Genomic DNA, 15,400 nt, shown 5'->3' with positions numbered 1-15,400 from the left:
GATATTAGGGTTCCATTTCTTGTATCTCAATTCCCTTTTCAACTACATATTTAGATAATTGCAGTTCCATGTTATTTATCAGGATAATTGTACTCTCATCTTTTTTAAGGTCGTTGATGGTCTGTGAGGGCAATTCTTCATAAATTGGAGAAATCGATTTACTCATTGTAGATGCCAATTCACACCTTCCATCTTGCATCTCTTTAATCATCCTTTGTGTCTCCTGTTAAAATTGATATGTGTTAGTAGCTATTAATTTAACCATTTCTTCAAGAGACATACCTGACACGGATGATGGCTGTTGCTGTTGATATTGATGTTGAAAATCGATTGGCTCTGGTATATAATTGAAGTTAGAGTTGTCCCACCATCCTTGATCATAGCCGTCGGAATAAGGATCATACCACATTTGATATTGAGGTGAAAAATCTTCAAAAGTGTCGATTGGAGTACTCAGGCCATCTTGAAATGTGGGGTATATGTCGGTTGAATGCTCTGAGGCAAAATAACTCCCACAATTTGCAACAGCCAATTGATCATTAGAAAAAATATGAGTCTCATAACCCCTTTTAGAAATAAAATCCAGTCCATCACCAAAATACGAAGATTAGCAAACATAAACTAGTAAAAAAAATAAGAGAAAAAATAGAAATAAAAATAAGATGAAATAAAGAAGAAACAAATTAATCAGGCACCAGTTCCCTGGCAACGACGCCAAAATTTGGTGGCTGTCAAACTACCAAAAATAAAATTTATATTATACCTACTACCAAAACTGAATTAGTATAGTGGTGAGTAAGGTCGTCTCCTCAGGAAATTGGTAGACTTATCACACACAGATAATTGGGAGATTTTTGAAAGGGAAATAAAAGAAATAAATTAAAGATGCAGGATTACAAAACAATTGCAAGAAGTGAAATAACTAAAGAATGTAATAAACAATTAATTGACACAATCTAGTCAAGGAGATAATCTCGGCACCGGTTCACGCAATTGATCATAGATACCTGAATTAATCCACAAGTTTGCAAATAAATTGGTTAAAGCAATTCAACAACCATCGAACCACCAATCTCTCCTTAATTATATGGTAGTCCAGAGACGCTCTTAAACTACCCTCTTGTAAATTAGATAATCCTAGAGATGCTCGAAAGATTTAATCTATTCACAACTTTAGGAATAAAAGAGACCCAATTCTAGTTAACAAACACACATGCGGGTTCATTTAAACTAGATCAACTATTCCCACGACCCAGATTAGACTGCTTGCGAGGCAATGAAATTGTGCCGTTCGCTACTAATTTAAGACAATCAAGTGATACGCACCCTTGGCCTAATTGGCAGTATACTATTCAGACAATTGAACAACTGGTCACATTGATCAAATAAATCCAAACAATAATAGACTGTTAAAACAGAGAATAATTAAATACTTACAAACGCCGAATTTAAAATAATAAAAAAGATCTCACAATTGTTCGTGCCCCAAGCCTTGATTATTCATCAACTAGATAAAAGAACTAGCCTTGCCTTATAACAATGAAGCAATTGAAAACTTTCATGGACTTTAGTCGATTGAAGAAAAGTAAAGAGCGCCACAACCGCTAGTCTCGAACTCCTGTTGAGAACGAAAAAAAAAGACACACGGTCCCTAGTCTATTGCTGCCATATTTAAAGTCTCGCGGCCGCACACTTGCTTTCCGAATTAGAGTTTGTTTTTCCAAAGGATTTCTTCCTTATTTCCCTCATTGAATTGTTACCAAAAGTCTTCTCTACAAAGGTTTCCTAATCCCACGTATCTTCAAGCATGTTTCCCAAGAATTGCGGCAACACCCAGGGATGGTCCACGCGGTCCGTCTTTTTCACGCACCACTACGGTCTCTAGCGTGGGCATGCCCTAAAAGGACTGGTCTTCTGGAAATTTACTTCTTTTTGCCATTTTTGACACCAATTACCTGCAATAGGCACATATACCAATTATGAGCAGAAACTCATTACTCTGGACCATAATTAGCCAAAATTAGGACTAAACATCAATGTAATGACACTCAATTATCGCCTTATCATATATTATGAGTACTTACTAACTAAGGTACTAAGTTTTAACATTAATAAAACATTTTATTGTTATTTCAAATAAGCTTCCTAGTATTGGTTTGGGATAAGTTTTTTAAGCACAATACTGCCATAAATTTGTAAGTGTTGGTCATTAGTCAAATTTACTATGTTATAAGCAAGAATTACTATTTATGTATAAAAATTTACTATTACTTGAACTAAACTTACTTTCTCATAAATATGTTTACGATATAAAATAGTACTTTATCGCTTTAAAAAGTAAGTTTCATATTTATTCCAATTTATCTTTTGAGACACAAAAGCTACTAATTATTACAGTTAACTTACTATTTTAGATACGAAAATTACTTCCTTATTTTTAGGCATTACCCTATTTAAGTGGATAGACCGACAGGTAATCAAATGGTCGCTAAAAGTATAATAACCTATTATATCAGGTAAAAACTGTTTAGTTACCATAACGATAGTTACTACAGCATTTTTCCTATTTTTATCCTATTTATATCTTCTATTTCTAAGTTACTACTTCCCTTTAAATTAGAATCAAGTTATTTTTCCCTTCAAATTTCTGTTCTATCATATCAGAGCTTTTTACGCCTTGAGATGTGCGTTTTTCACTCCCTGGGCGATGCCTCTTAGTCGATGATGACATTGGGCATTCGCCCACTAGAAGAAACGCCTCACTTGGATGCCCTGAGGCGATTATGTTTCGTCTCGTCTTGGGGCGCGCCCCAAACTCGCCTTTGAAAACAATGCTACAGCTACAATCTTCTTCCCACAACAGGATGATAAGTGATCAATGTATTTCCCCTCAATCTCTGTCCAGCTTTTCACCAAAACAATGTCCGAAGATACTTCAAGGCACCTAAATGGAGAAAAATCGAGTAGTACTTATTTGGAGATTTTTTGTTGAATTCTTGGGCAATTGCTTCCATCTTCTTTTCATAATCCCAGAGAAAAATTTCTAGAAAAGCGCAAGTCTCATTGATGCCGGAGGATCCTTTATTCGTAGCCTGATGGAAGTGAAAGTGTAACCAAGACTAGGAAACTGCTCCAATACACAAGAAAAGAACAGATGGGATACGAATTTGTGAAGCTAGCTCTGCCCATGGTTTGCCATCGCAGGTCGCGGTCTTGATTGTTCTACATCCGTCATGACATATCGGTTGAATATCGGATGATACACACATTATAGCACATAAAAGTTTCCAAAAATTTTGAAAAAATTACTAAAATTAGAAAATACTAAAAAGGGTACAATTTAAAAAATATCTGAATCAACTCGAAGTTGACTCGGATATATCGGTTGATATCATGCATCACAGATTCGAATTGGCTAATATCGATCAAGTCAGAGCGAGTCGTCGCGGATATTACTCGTGGATATGGTAATATCTGCGATTCGAGGATCCGTATCGTACTGGTTCCCTCCGTTCTGATTACGACTCGGCCGATACTAATACGCATCTGCCGATCTTGCGAACCATGCTACTGCCCATGCTTGGAACATATCGTAGATTAGTAAATCAGGTTTCAAAGTGTCAAGGATGTTTCCAAAGTTGGTCTTTCCCATGTCAAACGCAAGACGGAGGGTTTGATTGAGATGTAATGGGAGATTCTTTGCTGTGTGATAGAGTGGGGGAGTCCAGGTAAATGTGGCAAATCAAGTTGTACTAATTCCATTGAATGATCAGAGAAGAACTCGTCCAAGTCTTTATTTTTCTTGATGAAACTTAGATTGGTCTCAGTGGAACAGAAGTAAATCTGAAAGTTGTTTTGGGCAAGTCTCTTGGATAGTTCTAAGAAGGGAGATATGTGGCCATGAGCTAGCCATGGAACATCAAGACTTTGAATCTACGAGAATTACATTCTTTTGATGTTTTCTCCATAGCTGATCGACTGAATCATTGGTATTATCCTATGGTTTTCTTTGCTCTTAGAAATCCAAGCACTGGTGAATATAAGTATGCTAGCTTGGCCAATTGCCACATGATTCACAGAGAAATTTTTAAATTTATGATGAAATTTAAAGTTTTTCTACAAATGGGGCTTTTTGAGTGTAGCATTCTGTCTAAGTGATGTTCGCATTTGCCGAATGCGAGCGCATTGAGCTCGCATTCAGCAAATGTGATTTATTATTGAATTTCTGATTTTGCAAAAATCTTTTTAAAAAAAATTTGCTTCAGACCTTGCATTTGACAAATACGAGGTCAGGCAACCTTCCCCGCTTACCATAGCTGCATGCCTTCACTCCTCTGTTTCCTCCCGATTCCCTTCTTAAAGCCGTCTACTTCTACTACTGAAATTTATACCCGCCATTAAAATTCCAATTTATTAGTATTAATTACTTATCATTTGAATATCCTCCAAGTCAAACTACTAGCATTTTTAAAAAAAAAAAAAATATAGCAGAATGAAGGAGCAAAATTTGCAGAAAATGAGAGGAACAACAACAATGGTGTTGTTCCTGTTGATAATTGTTTTTCTTTCCGCCGTTTTGACGTCATTCACTGCCAATGTTACGTTGGATCACCGTGCTTTAGTGATCGATGGCAAACAGAAAGTTCTGATCTCTGATGCCATCCATTATCCTCGCAGCACTTTGCAAGTCCGTACAGCTCCTCCCCTGGACTTCAGTTTCAGACATATTAGTACTAATTTTTACATGCATTTATACGCTTTTTGCAAACTATTCATGTTAAGTGTGTGGAAATTTATTGGAAATTTATTTGCAAAATCAGAAATTCAATAATAATTTTAGAATTTTCTCATGATTCACATTACATATGTCCAAATCCTTTCGTATATGAGCACGTTTTCGTGTAGCAAACATTTGGACACTGTCAAGATTCTCAAATCTCTGTTGGCTTTTGTACTTAGCCGCTGAACTTAATTTCAGTTTAATATGGAGATAATCTTTTTTTTTTCCTATTCTTTAGTATTGAACTGGTTCATTTGATTCTTGAGTTTGATGGAAGATCAAATATTGCATATTAAATTCAGAACTAGTTCACCACATCAACTTCTAACGAAACAACCCAATGGCCAACATTTTGTATGTAACAAATTTGGGCTATATTTTGGGGGATAACAAATTTGTCATGCTATAGCATTAAAGGTAGCATATAGCTGTTAGAACATCATTCAAGTTAGAGCCAGAAACTTTCTTTTGTAGCATGAGGTACATCACCAAGCAAATATCTATGAATTTTTTTTTTTAAAAATACAACAATCACGTAAACATAAAAAGGTTAAACACATAATATATGACCACATACATTTTTATACATGCTTACATATATACAGAGTTAGTTACATATATATATATATATATATATTGATTTATTTATTTATAATCCTCTTTTTGGTCTTGTTACTACATCTAATTCAAGGTTGGGGAGCTGTAAACATCATTGTTGGTCCTTAATCATGTGAACAAAAAAATAATTGAGCCAACGAATAATTCAAGACACTCTACAGCTAATTTACTTAAAATTTGCCATAAAACTTAACTCAAAAAAGAAACAAGGTATAATATGCGTATAAGATCATGCATTCAAGAAACAATTTGGGCTTGGATCATTATCCTGACCCCAAATTGAATAGTACTGTATAAGAAGATTTTAAGTATAGTTTGGACTTCATTTTTTTTTTTAATTACTCCATCATGTTGTGCCTAAAAGGTCTAATGTATTAGAGCCTCTTGAGGTTTGAAATGGCTTATGGGTTACTTAATGTTCGATGATTATCCGATGATATGACACTAAACTACTGTTTTCTTTTTCTTTCCTATTTTTCTTCTTTCTACGATGGAGTGTGTTGCTTAATAGTTACCATAGAGAAAAGATGAAGAACTCGGAAGTTAGACGACAGTACGTAGTTTAGTACTAACTGCTTCGCATGCGTTTTGTATATTCTCCTTTGGAGTGATTTCAACAACGCAAGTGTCAAAGTTCATTTGTCCTGTGAACTTTCTGCCTGGCTAGCAATTTCCTTAGGAGTTATGAAGAAGTTACAAGATACATGTCTTTTGGAGAATGCTATCATTTTTGTTCTTGGTTGCGTGGTGATCAATATTTACTGTATTTTATTGCTTAATCATATCATCCATCTCTCATTATTACTCAGTTAGAACAAATGGTATAAATTGTCACTAAATTATTTATAATTCCCTGTTTTAGTCATGAATCAACTTTTATTTAGCCAAATGGTCATTCAAGTAACTAAAACAACTTCTTGTGACAAAAAAAGTGTATATTTTCATTAGTTGAGTGAGCAAAATAAAGTTTTTATTAGTTGAGTGCCAAAACTTGCACTATTTTGTTAGTTGAATGACATATTTAACTAAATAAAAAGTTTAGTGATCAAGCTACGGAATTCTGAACAGTTGAATTTCTGTTTTTGCCACTTTCTCTTTCAGTTATGGACTTGTTGCTTTGACATCAAAGTTGCATTGGCATCAAGCAGCCTAGCAAACCGTCTAGTTTGGACCAGCTACAAAGCTGTTTTATTAGCGGAATGTGTTATTAAAAACATGATTTCTATGGTGAGTGTCTCTATGGACAAGATCTATAGATTCTTTGCATTGTGATGAAGTTTTAAATTATGTTTGTTGTCTTATTTGCAGTATCCTAAATAATGGTATATAGTAAGAAATTTAAAGTCACACCATGAGAATAACTACAAGATAAAGAAATGCAAGCAAGATCACCATTCTGATGGGCTGGAGGCTGCGCGAAACGACCTAAATAATGGTATCCAGAATTTTGCGCTGGGAAATGACCTTGCATGATCCTTTTGAAGGTAATGGTGTCCAGAATTTTTAATGAATTTGGCCTGGAAAATATAGTTTACCAGAAGATTCTGACCAATGAATTTGGTCTTCAAATGTACCAAAGATACTTCAGAGGTCTTCCACGGTTGACTAGCAGCTTGCATTATTCGATCAATACAATTAGCAGTTGTTGCAAAAGCGTAGCTTGGTTTTAGCAAACCATAAAATTTACCGCCGAAAGCTGTTGTCAGTAACATGTTAATTCTTGTTATCAACAAATACAAGTTTATTAATTCTTGTTGTCTCTATGCATTGCATTTATTTTTCTGCACATTTTCTAGCGCTCCGGAGTGGAGAGTGCTAATAAGAATGTTTTTATCATGTTATTAATGTGTTCCGTCTCATTATCATTTTGTATTTCTCAAATCCTTTCAAGTTAAACGCAATTCAAACTTTTTGTCATAAAGTTAAAGAGTTTTCTTACCTTGGGTTGCCCTCAAGTACATGCTAAGATTTGCATTCTCTTTTCTGTATTAATTCCATTGGAATAAATTTACTTTGCACTCCCCAATTTATATTACTTTTTCACTTTGTACAGTAAATTTCACTTTTAAACATTTTGCACTGATCGGTGTCAAATCAACAAAAATAAAATTACCTATTTCCCATAAGTTAATGAGTATAGTGACGAGTAGGGTCATCTCTGCAGGGAACTGTAAATTTATTACTCATAAATAGTGATGAGTGGAGTCGTCTCTGCAGGGAACTGGTAATTAAATTTATCACTCATAGAGAAATGCAATGCATATTAGGGGGGAATGCTGTAGAATTTCTTTGAAATTATAATTTCAAAATGCAATAATATAAATTAAAGAATAAATTAATTATCAAAATCGAGTCAAGGAAATAATCTTGGCAATGATTCATTCAATTGATCACTGATACTAGAAATAACTCATATGTTTACATAAATTGGTTGTAGTAATTCAACAACCGCCGAACCACCAATCTCTCAATAATTTATCGGTAGTCAAGAGACGCTCATTAACTACTTCCCTTGTAAAATAGATAATTCTAGAGACACTCATAAGATTTAATCTATTCACTACTTAAAATATTAGAGAGACCCAATTCTAGTTAACAAACACACAAGCAGGTTCATTTAAGCTAGATTAGTTATTCCCACAACACAAATTAGACTACTTGTGAAGTAATGAAATTGCGCAATCTGTCACTAATATTAAACTATCAAGTATTACGAACTTGATGTCTTACTTGGCATTAAATCATTCAGACAATTGAATAGTTAGCCAAATTATTCAACTAAAGCTAAATGATAGTAACTAGTGAAATATAGGAAATAATTAAATACTCATGAATATATAAAATTAAGAGCAGGAAAAATTAAAAGATCTCACAATTGATCATGAAATTGTGTCTTGATTACTCCTCAACTAGACTATTACATGCACAAATAATCACCATTGGCATTTTTGTAATAAGCAGACTTTGTATTTTTCTATATTTGCTTTTCTTGTTTGAATTCGTGTAACGGCCAACAGAAATAGCAAGTGCCATGCATGGGGAGGAAAGTCGTTGCATACTAGTCACATGCATGGCACGAATATGGAAAGGCGGTGGAGTTAGTTATAACTAACTCTCCTTTCAGGCTTTCACCACCTCTTTACATGCATAAAAGATCAGTAGTGAGAAGAAGATAGGCAGTGGAAGTTTTGGACAATTTCATTTTCCCCAAATCTCTTTTCTCTAGCTGATCATCAATAATATTTCCTCCTTCATCATCAAGAGGTGTTCTCCATCTTTACCTCTTTTGGTAAGGAGTTTTTGATCTCTTTCTGTCTTCTGTATTAGTGGTATCAGAGCTGGTCATTCCAGCTCGGTCGAAAAATCCCAGTGAGAATGGCAGAAGGCACTAGAGGTCAAGAGAACAGGAAGTTCGAAGAAACTATCAGAAATTTGTTGAAAGAACAAAGGGAACAATTCGAACGAGAATTGGAAGCAATCAAGAGTTTGGTGTTGGAAGTTTGTAGCCAAAAGAGTCAAGGACGGCAAGAATCACCACGCATTTCTGAGAATGATCATCAAGGAAGTCGTGGGGGCAGTTATCAGGCTCGGACCAGATTCTCTTGCATCGAGTTTCCCAAATTTGGAGGAGTAGACTTCAAGAGCTGGTTATACAAATGTGATCAATTTTGTTGAAATAAATGAAACACCATCAGAAGCTAAGGTCAGGATAGCTGTGATGCATTTGGAGGATAAGGCTCTTCAATGGCATCAGGTTCTCATGAGGGCTAGGATTTCCAGAGATCTACCTTCATGGGAAGAGTACGTGAGGGCTTTAGGGTCAAGGTTTGGAGATGCCTCTATGATGACCCCATGGGGGATCTGAAGAGCTTAAAACAGAACAGAACCGTGAAGGAGTATCAGGACTTATTTGAAGAGCTACTGAATCGAGTGGATCTTCCTGAACAATATGCAGTAAGTTGTTTCATAAAGGGGTTGAAGGAAGAAATTCAGTTGGCGGTGAGGATGTTCATGCCACGTGACCTGCAGCATGCAGTTGGCCTAGCCAAAATTGACGAGGCCAAAATTCTGAATACTTGGAAACAAAGCAAGTATCCGAGACCATCGAGAGTGCCCACCTCTTATTCCCCGAATGCTGGCACCAGTATCAACTATCCCAAGCAGGGTAGCTCGCACAGCGCTCCTATATTACCCAAACCAGGAGAACGGGAGTGAGTGATATGGAAGGGTAGAGGCGAAATTCTAGGTTCTTAAGTACTACAGAGATGGATGAAAAGAGAGCCAAGGGACTATGCTATTGGTGCAATGAATGGTATAAACCCGACCATCAGTGCAAGAGGAGGCAGCTTTACAGGATTGAGTGCATTGAAGAAGGGATTGAAGAACATGAATCAGAATGCCTGGAGAATGATGAGCAAGCATTGTTGACAGAAGGCAATCTAGCTCAAATCTCTACAAGTGCCATATGCAGCTTAATGGTTCCCAATTTCAGGACTGAGAATACATGGTCAAATCGAAAGAAAAGTCTTCAGTATTCTTATAGATTGTGGAAGTTCTCACAATTTCCTACACCCTAATGTGTAAGGAAATTTGGTCTAAGAACAGTGCAAGTTGCTCCTGTTAAGGTAATGGTACCAGATGGAAATTCTCTCACTACAACCACCCTATGTCCAGGGTGCAAGTGGAGAATGCAAGGGCAGGAATTTGAGGGAGATGTACTGGTTTTGCCTGTAGGCGGTTGTGAAGTAGTCCTTGGAATGCAGTGGTTATCTACTCTAGGGGATGTCAAGTGGAATTTTGCAGAATTGAGGATGGAATTTGTTCAGAAAGGCAAGAAGGTGGTATTAAGGGGATCCAGGCAACAATCAATTTAGGTAGTTTCAAAGAAACAAATGCAAAAGCTCTTGAACAAGTATAAACAAATTGAATTAGCTCAACTGTGTTTGGTGATGGCTGAAAATGACTACAGGGGAGTGACAGCAAATTGTGCCACCATGGAACCTGACGTGAAGGTAACTCCCTACAAACACCAGCTTGAGTTACTTTTGTTGAAATACAATGAGGTGTTTGAAGAGTCTATGGAATTACCTCCTGCTAGAATGCATGATCACAGGATTTATCTCAAGGAGGGTACACAACCCATAAATGTTAAACCCTATAGATACCCTACATTCCAAAAGGGTGAAATTGAAAGATTGGTGACTGAAATGTTGAATAATGGCATTGTTGGACCCAGTAATAGCCCTTTTTCATCCCCTGTGGTATTGGTCAAAAAGAAAGATGGCACTTGGCGAATGTGTGTGGACTATAGGGAGCTTAACAAGGCCATGGTAAAGGACAAATTTCCTATACCACTGATCGAAGAGCTCTTTGATGAACTGTTTGGAGCTGTCATTTTTTCTAAGCTGGATCTGATATCAGGATATCACCAGGTTAGAATGCACTCTGATGATATTGCTAAAACTGCATTTTGAACTCATGATAGGCACTATGTGTTTCTGGTTATGCCATTTGGCCTAACCAATGCACCATCAACCTTCCAAAGTTTAATGAATGACATATTTAGGCCTTTTCTGAGGAAGTCTTTGCTGGTCTTCTTTGATGACATCTTAAAAATAAGTCCTGGGATGAGCACCTACAACACTTGACAAGGGTGTTTGATACATTACTCAAACACCAACTCAAGGTGAAGAAGAGCAAGTGCGCTTTTGCTATTGATCAGATTGAGTACTTGGGGCATTTAATTTCAACAGAGGGGGTTAGTGCAGATCCTCAGAAAATTGCATGCATACAAAAATGGCCTACACCTGTTACTATTAAGGAGTTGAGGGGTTTTTTGGGTTTGATAGGCTATTATCGCAGGTTTATTAAAGGCTATGGATAGATAGCAAGACCCTTGACTGATCTACTCAAAAAGAATGCCTTTGCATGGCATGATGGAGCAATTACAGCATTTGATCAATTGAAGGCTGCTATGACTTGCCCTCCAGTATTAACCTTACCAGATTTCTCTCAGGAGTTTGTGGTAGAAACTGATGCTTCCAACTCTGGCATTTGGGCTGTTTTGCTACAACGGGGGAAGCTACTAGCATTTTTTAGCAAGGCTCTGGCACCTAAGCATCATGGCTTGTCAGTTTATGAAAAGGAAATATTAGCTATTGTTCATGCAGTACAGAAATGGAGACCATATCTATTAGGAGGACATTTTGTTATCAAAACTGATCATCAGAGCCTCAAATATCTGATGGATCAAAAAATTTCAACACCAAGCCAGCAGAAGTGGTTGTCCAAATTGATGGGGTATGACTATGAGGTGCAGTTCAAGAAGGGTATTGAGAATGTCACTACTAATGCTTTATCCAGACAACCTTATACAACAGCTACTTCCTGGGCAATCCATGGTATTACCTGATTTGTTATCTGAGATACAGCAGTCATGGCAATCGGATCCTAAGGTACAGGAAATCATTCAGCAACTGACCTCGAGTGACACTTCCAAGGCCAAGCATTATAGTTGGGACAACCAGGTGTTGAGAAGGATGGGGAACTGGTAGTGGGAGCTGACAGAATACTCAGGGACAAGACAATAAAATTCTGGCACACGAGTTCCTTTAGAGGACACTCTGGAGTTCTGGTGACATATCATAAACTACAAGGAACTTTTTATTGGAAACACATGCACGAGGATGTTTACAATGTCGTTGCTGCTTGTGTTATCTGTCAAAGACATAAAGCAGATTTGGCAGCTTATCCAGGTCTCTTACAACCTTTGTCGATACCTACAAAAGTATGGGCATATATCTCTATGGATTTCATCGAAGACGTTCCAAAATCTCAAGGAAAACAAGTCATTATGGTAGTAGTGGATCGTTTGAGCAACTATGCACACTTCTGCGCCTTATCTCACCCCTACACAGCAATGGAGGTTGCTCAATCCTTCATGGATCACATTTTTAAGTTGCATGGCCTTCCTCAGACCATTGTGATATCTTCCTCAGCCAATTCTGGATAGAGCTGTTCAAGCTCTTAAAGGTCCAGTTGCACTTTTCTAGTTTCTACCATCCTCAGTCAGATGGGCAAACTGAAGTGGTAAATAGGTGCTTGAAAGTGTATCTGCGATGCATGACAAGCGAGCAGCCTCGTACGTGGTATTCCTGGCTACCCCTAGCTGAATTCTGGTACAACACAAACTTTCATTCAGCCATGATGATCAGTCCTTTTCAGGTGGTTTATGGGAAACTACCTCCTATTCATGTTCCATATCTTCCTAGCTCTTCTGTGGTTGAGGCAGTGGATAGGAGCTTAGCTGCAAGGGAAAAGATACTACACCTCCTTAAGCACAATCTTCAGAAAGCTCAACATCGCATGAAGCAAATTGCTGATGCGCGTAAGACTGACAGAGAGTTCGCGGTTGGGGACTTGGTTTATTTCAAATTGCACCCGTATAAACAACATTCTCTCAAATCATCCAATTGTCAGAAGCTAGCTCCAAGGTATTTTGGATCTTTTCCAGTCATAGAACGAGTAGGGAAAGTGGCCTACAAGCTACAACTCCCTGACCATGCATGCATTCACCCAATTTTTCATGTCTCATTATTGGAAAGGAAGGTGGGATCTCATACCGTCGCACCTCATTTACTAGCTGCCATCACTGATCAAGGTCACATGTTGCTCGAACCAGTAGCCATTCTGGATTGGCGCATTGCGAAGAGGGGAAACAGGTAGCAACTCAGGTTTTGGTCCAATGGAGTAACTCATTCCTAGAGGATGCTACGTGGGAGTTCTTGCATGACTTACAGCAGAAGTTCCCTACCTTTAGTCCTTGAGGACAAGGACTTTCTTAGGAGGAAGCATCTGTTACACGCACAAATAATCACCATTGGCATTTTTGTAATAAGCAGACTTTGTATATTTCTGTATTTGCTTTTCTTGTTTGAATTCGTGTAACGGCCAACAGAAATAGCAAGAGCCATGCATGGGAAGGAAAGTCGTTACGTACTAGTCACATGCATGGCAAGAATATGGAAAGGCGGTGGAGTTAGTTATAACTAACTCTCTTTTCACCGCCTCTCTACATGCATGAAAGATCAGTAGTGAGAAGAAGATAGGCAGCAGAAGTTTTGGACAATTTCATTTTTCCCAAATCTCTTTTCTCTAGCTGATCATGAATAATATTTCCTCCTTCATCATCAAAAGGTGTTCTCCATCTTCATCTCTTCTGGTAAGGAGTTTTTGATCTCTTTCTGTCTTCTGTATCACAACTAAACATACATTTAGCTCTGCTCCATGAAGAAAATGCAGCCAAAAATCTCCATGAAGTTCTTCCTACAAGTCTTGTTTTGTAAAACTTGTAAACTAGAAAGAAACTTAACTAAATCTTACTTGAAAGTGCGAAAAGAAAAGCCGAACTACTAGTCACGATCCCCCTTTCCGAGCTTCTCCCTCTCACTACATTCTCTGTCCGAGTTGCTTACAACCTTGGCTTCAACTTCTTCGTTTCTTTCCTCCCATTTCACTGAGTGCTCGGCCCTTTTAGGGATTCTTTACTTGCGAGCTCAATTACGGTTCCTTTATGCATTGGCTTTGATTAATCTTGCTGGGTTGTGGCTCTTTCTTTGCTTGGTGTTGTTCTGGGTCTTTGCTTTTATTTTTCTTGAGCCTGGTTGAATCTTCCTAAGAATTGTTTCTAGTACCGGTGTGCTTATGAAACTATTGCTAGGTATAGGTTGCGACTGTGTCTTTGCTTGGTGCTGTTGCCGGTCTCTCCTGTTATGCGTCTGTTGATGTGTTAAGTTTTTAGACTTTTTTCCTAGGCAGAAAAATTTTTAATTGCTTGGATCTTGAGCTTGGTTGAGCTTTTGTAAGAATTGCAGCTTCTCTTACAATTTTTCCTTGGCTATTTCTTTTGGTTTCTTTCTGGTACTTGTGTGCCTGTCATTGAGTTTGCATTTCAGCTTGTCAGACGATGGAGTTTTGTACAATAAAAAAATGTATATGAGTTGCCTTACTTTCTTTTTATGGTTTTTACCTTGAAAGATTGAGTCTTTTTATTTGATTTTTTTTTCCTACTGATTACAAGAGATTTCCTTGGCTGGTGTTTTGTGTTAGCCTTTTTACATGCCCTCTAGGAAAATTGACAAGTCACCATTGCCGTGTGTCTCTATCTGGGTGAACAAGTTCGTTGGAATCATTTATAGACTATGCGTACTAATCCAAGTTTATGGTTTTACTTACAACATGAACAATTGCTGCTTGAAAAGGTGCATAAAGAGCTTGAAAAGTTCAGTGTCCAATTGAAATCAGGAAATACCAGAGATGGTAGTGGATATAACCATTACACGGTTGCTTATTACTTTGGAGAAAGCACGGCAACGTCTTCTGGCAACAAAGATTTCCACATCAGTGCCAATAATGAACTTATCCAAGCTGAAGAATAGAATGCTCAAACTCATGCATCAGGTCATTTTTTACATTAATTTTTCCGTCTCCCTTGAATCTTTACTTATCCAATTTATTAACATGGCACGCTTTTTAATTTCAGAGGGAGAACGATCTTCTTCACGATTACAAGTTCGCCTCACAGCAAGGTTTAGAGATGCTGGAGAGATAGGAAGGGAATCTACAGAAGCTAATAACTCTGGCAGTGCCAAAAAAAAAAAAAAAAAGACTTGTCTGATCTTTCTTTATCCATGGTACTCCTTGAGCTACATTGATGTAGTAGGAAATCTTTTGGATTATGTCAAGATTAGACAAATTCAGACAGATGTAAAACTTATGCATTCATTGGCTTATGTGTGTGCCTGGAGTTGCATTTTGATGCTTTTGCTTTAAACCCATGCTTCTGTTAACACAGCTGAGATATTTTGCATTGATAGCACCAACGGGTTTTGTACCATGTGGCTTCTGGATATTTATTACTAATTGGTATATTTCCTTGTTACCTTATCCATTTATCTACCAGAGCACCTAACTTTCAGACTTGAGTAATATTTTTCTGCTTAT

General features: G+C 37.4%; 1 long non-coding RNA gene across 1 annotated transcript; it reads left to right on the top strand.

Moving 5' to 3' along the window:
* The first annotated feature begins 13,495 nt into the window (after nucleotides 1–13,495).
* LOC140016300 (uncharacterized) lies at nucleotides 13,496–15,279 on the top strand. The gene is made up of 3 exons (XR_011822678.1): nucleotides 13,496–13,619; nucleotides 14,659–14,857; nucleotides 14,940–15,279. It is a non-coding gene; the product is annotated as an uncharacterized lncRNA (long non-coding RNA).
* The last annotated feature ends 121 nt before the right edge of the window (nucleotides 15,280–15,400 follow it).

Source organism: Coffea arabica, chromosome 10c (assembly GCF_036785885.1).
Source record: "Coffea arabica cultivar ET-39 chromosome 10c, Coffea Arabica ET-39 HiFi, whole genome shotgun sequence".
NCBI lineage: Eukaryota > Viridiplantae > Streptophyta > Magnoliopsida > Gentianales > Rubiaceae > Coffea > Coffea arabica.
Note: the sequence above shows the minus strand (reverse complement) of the source record. Positions and strands in the feature narration are given on the sequence as shown.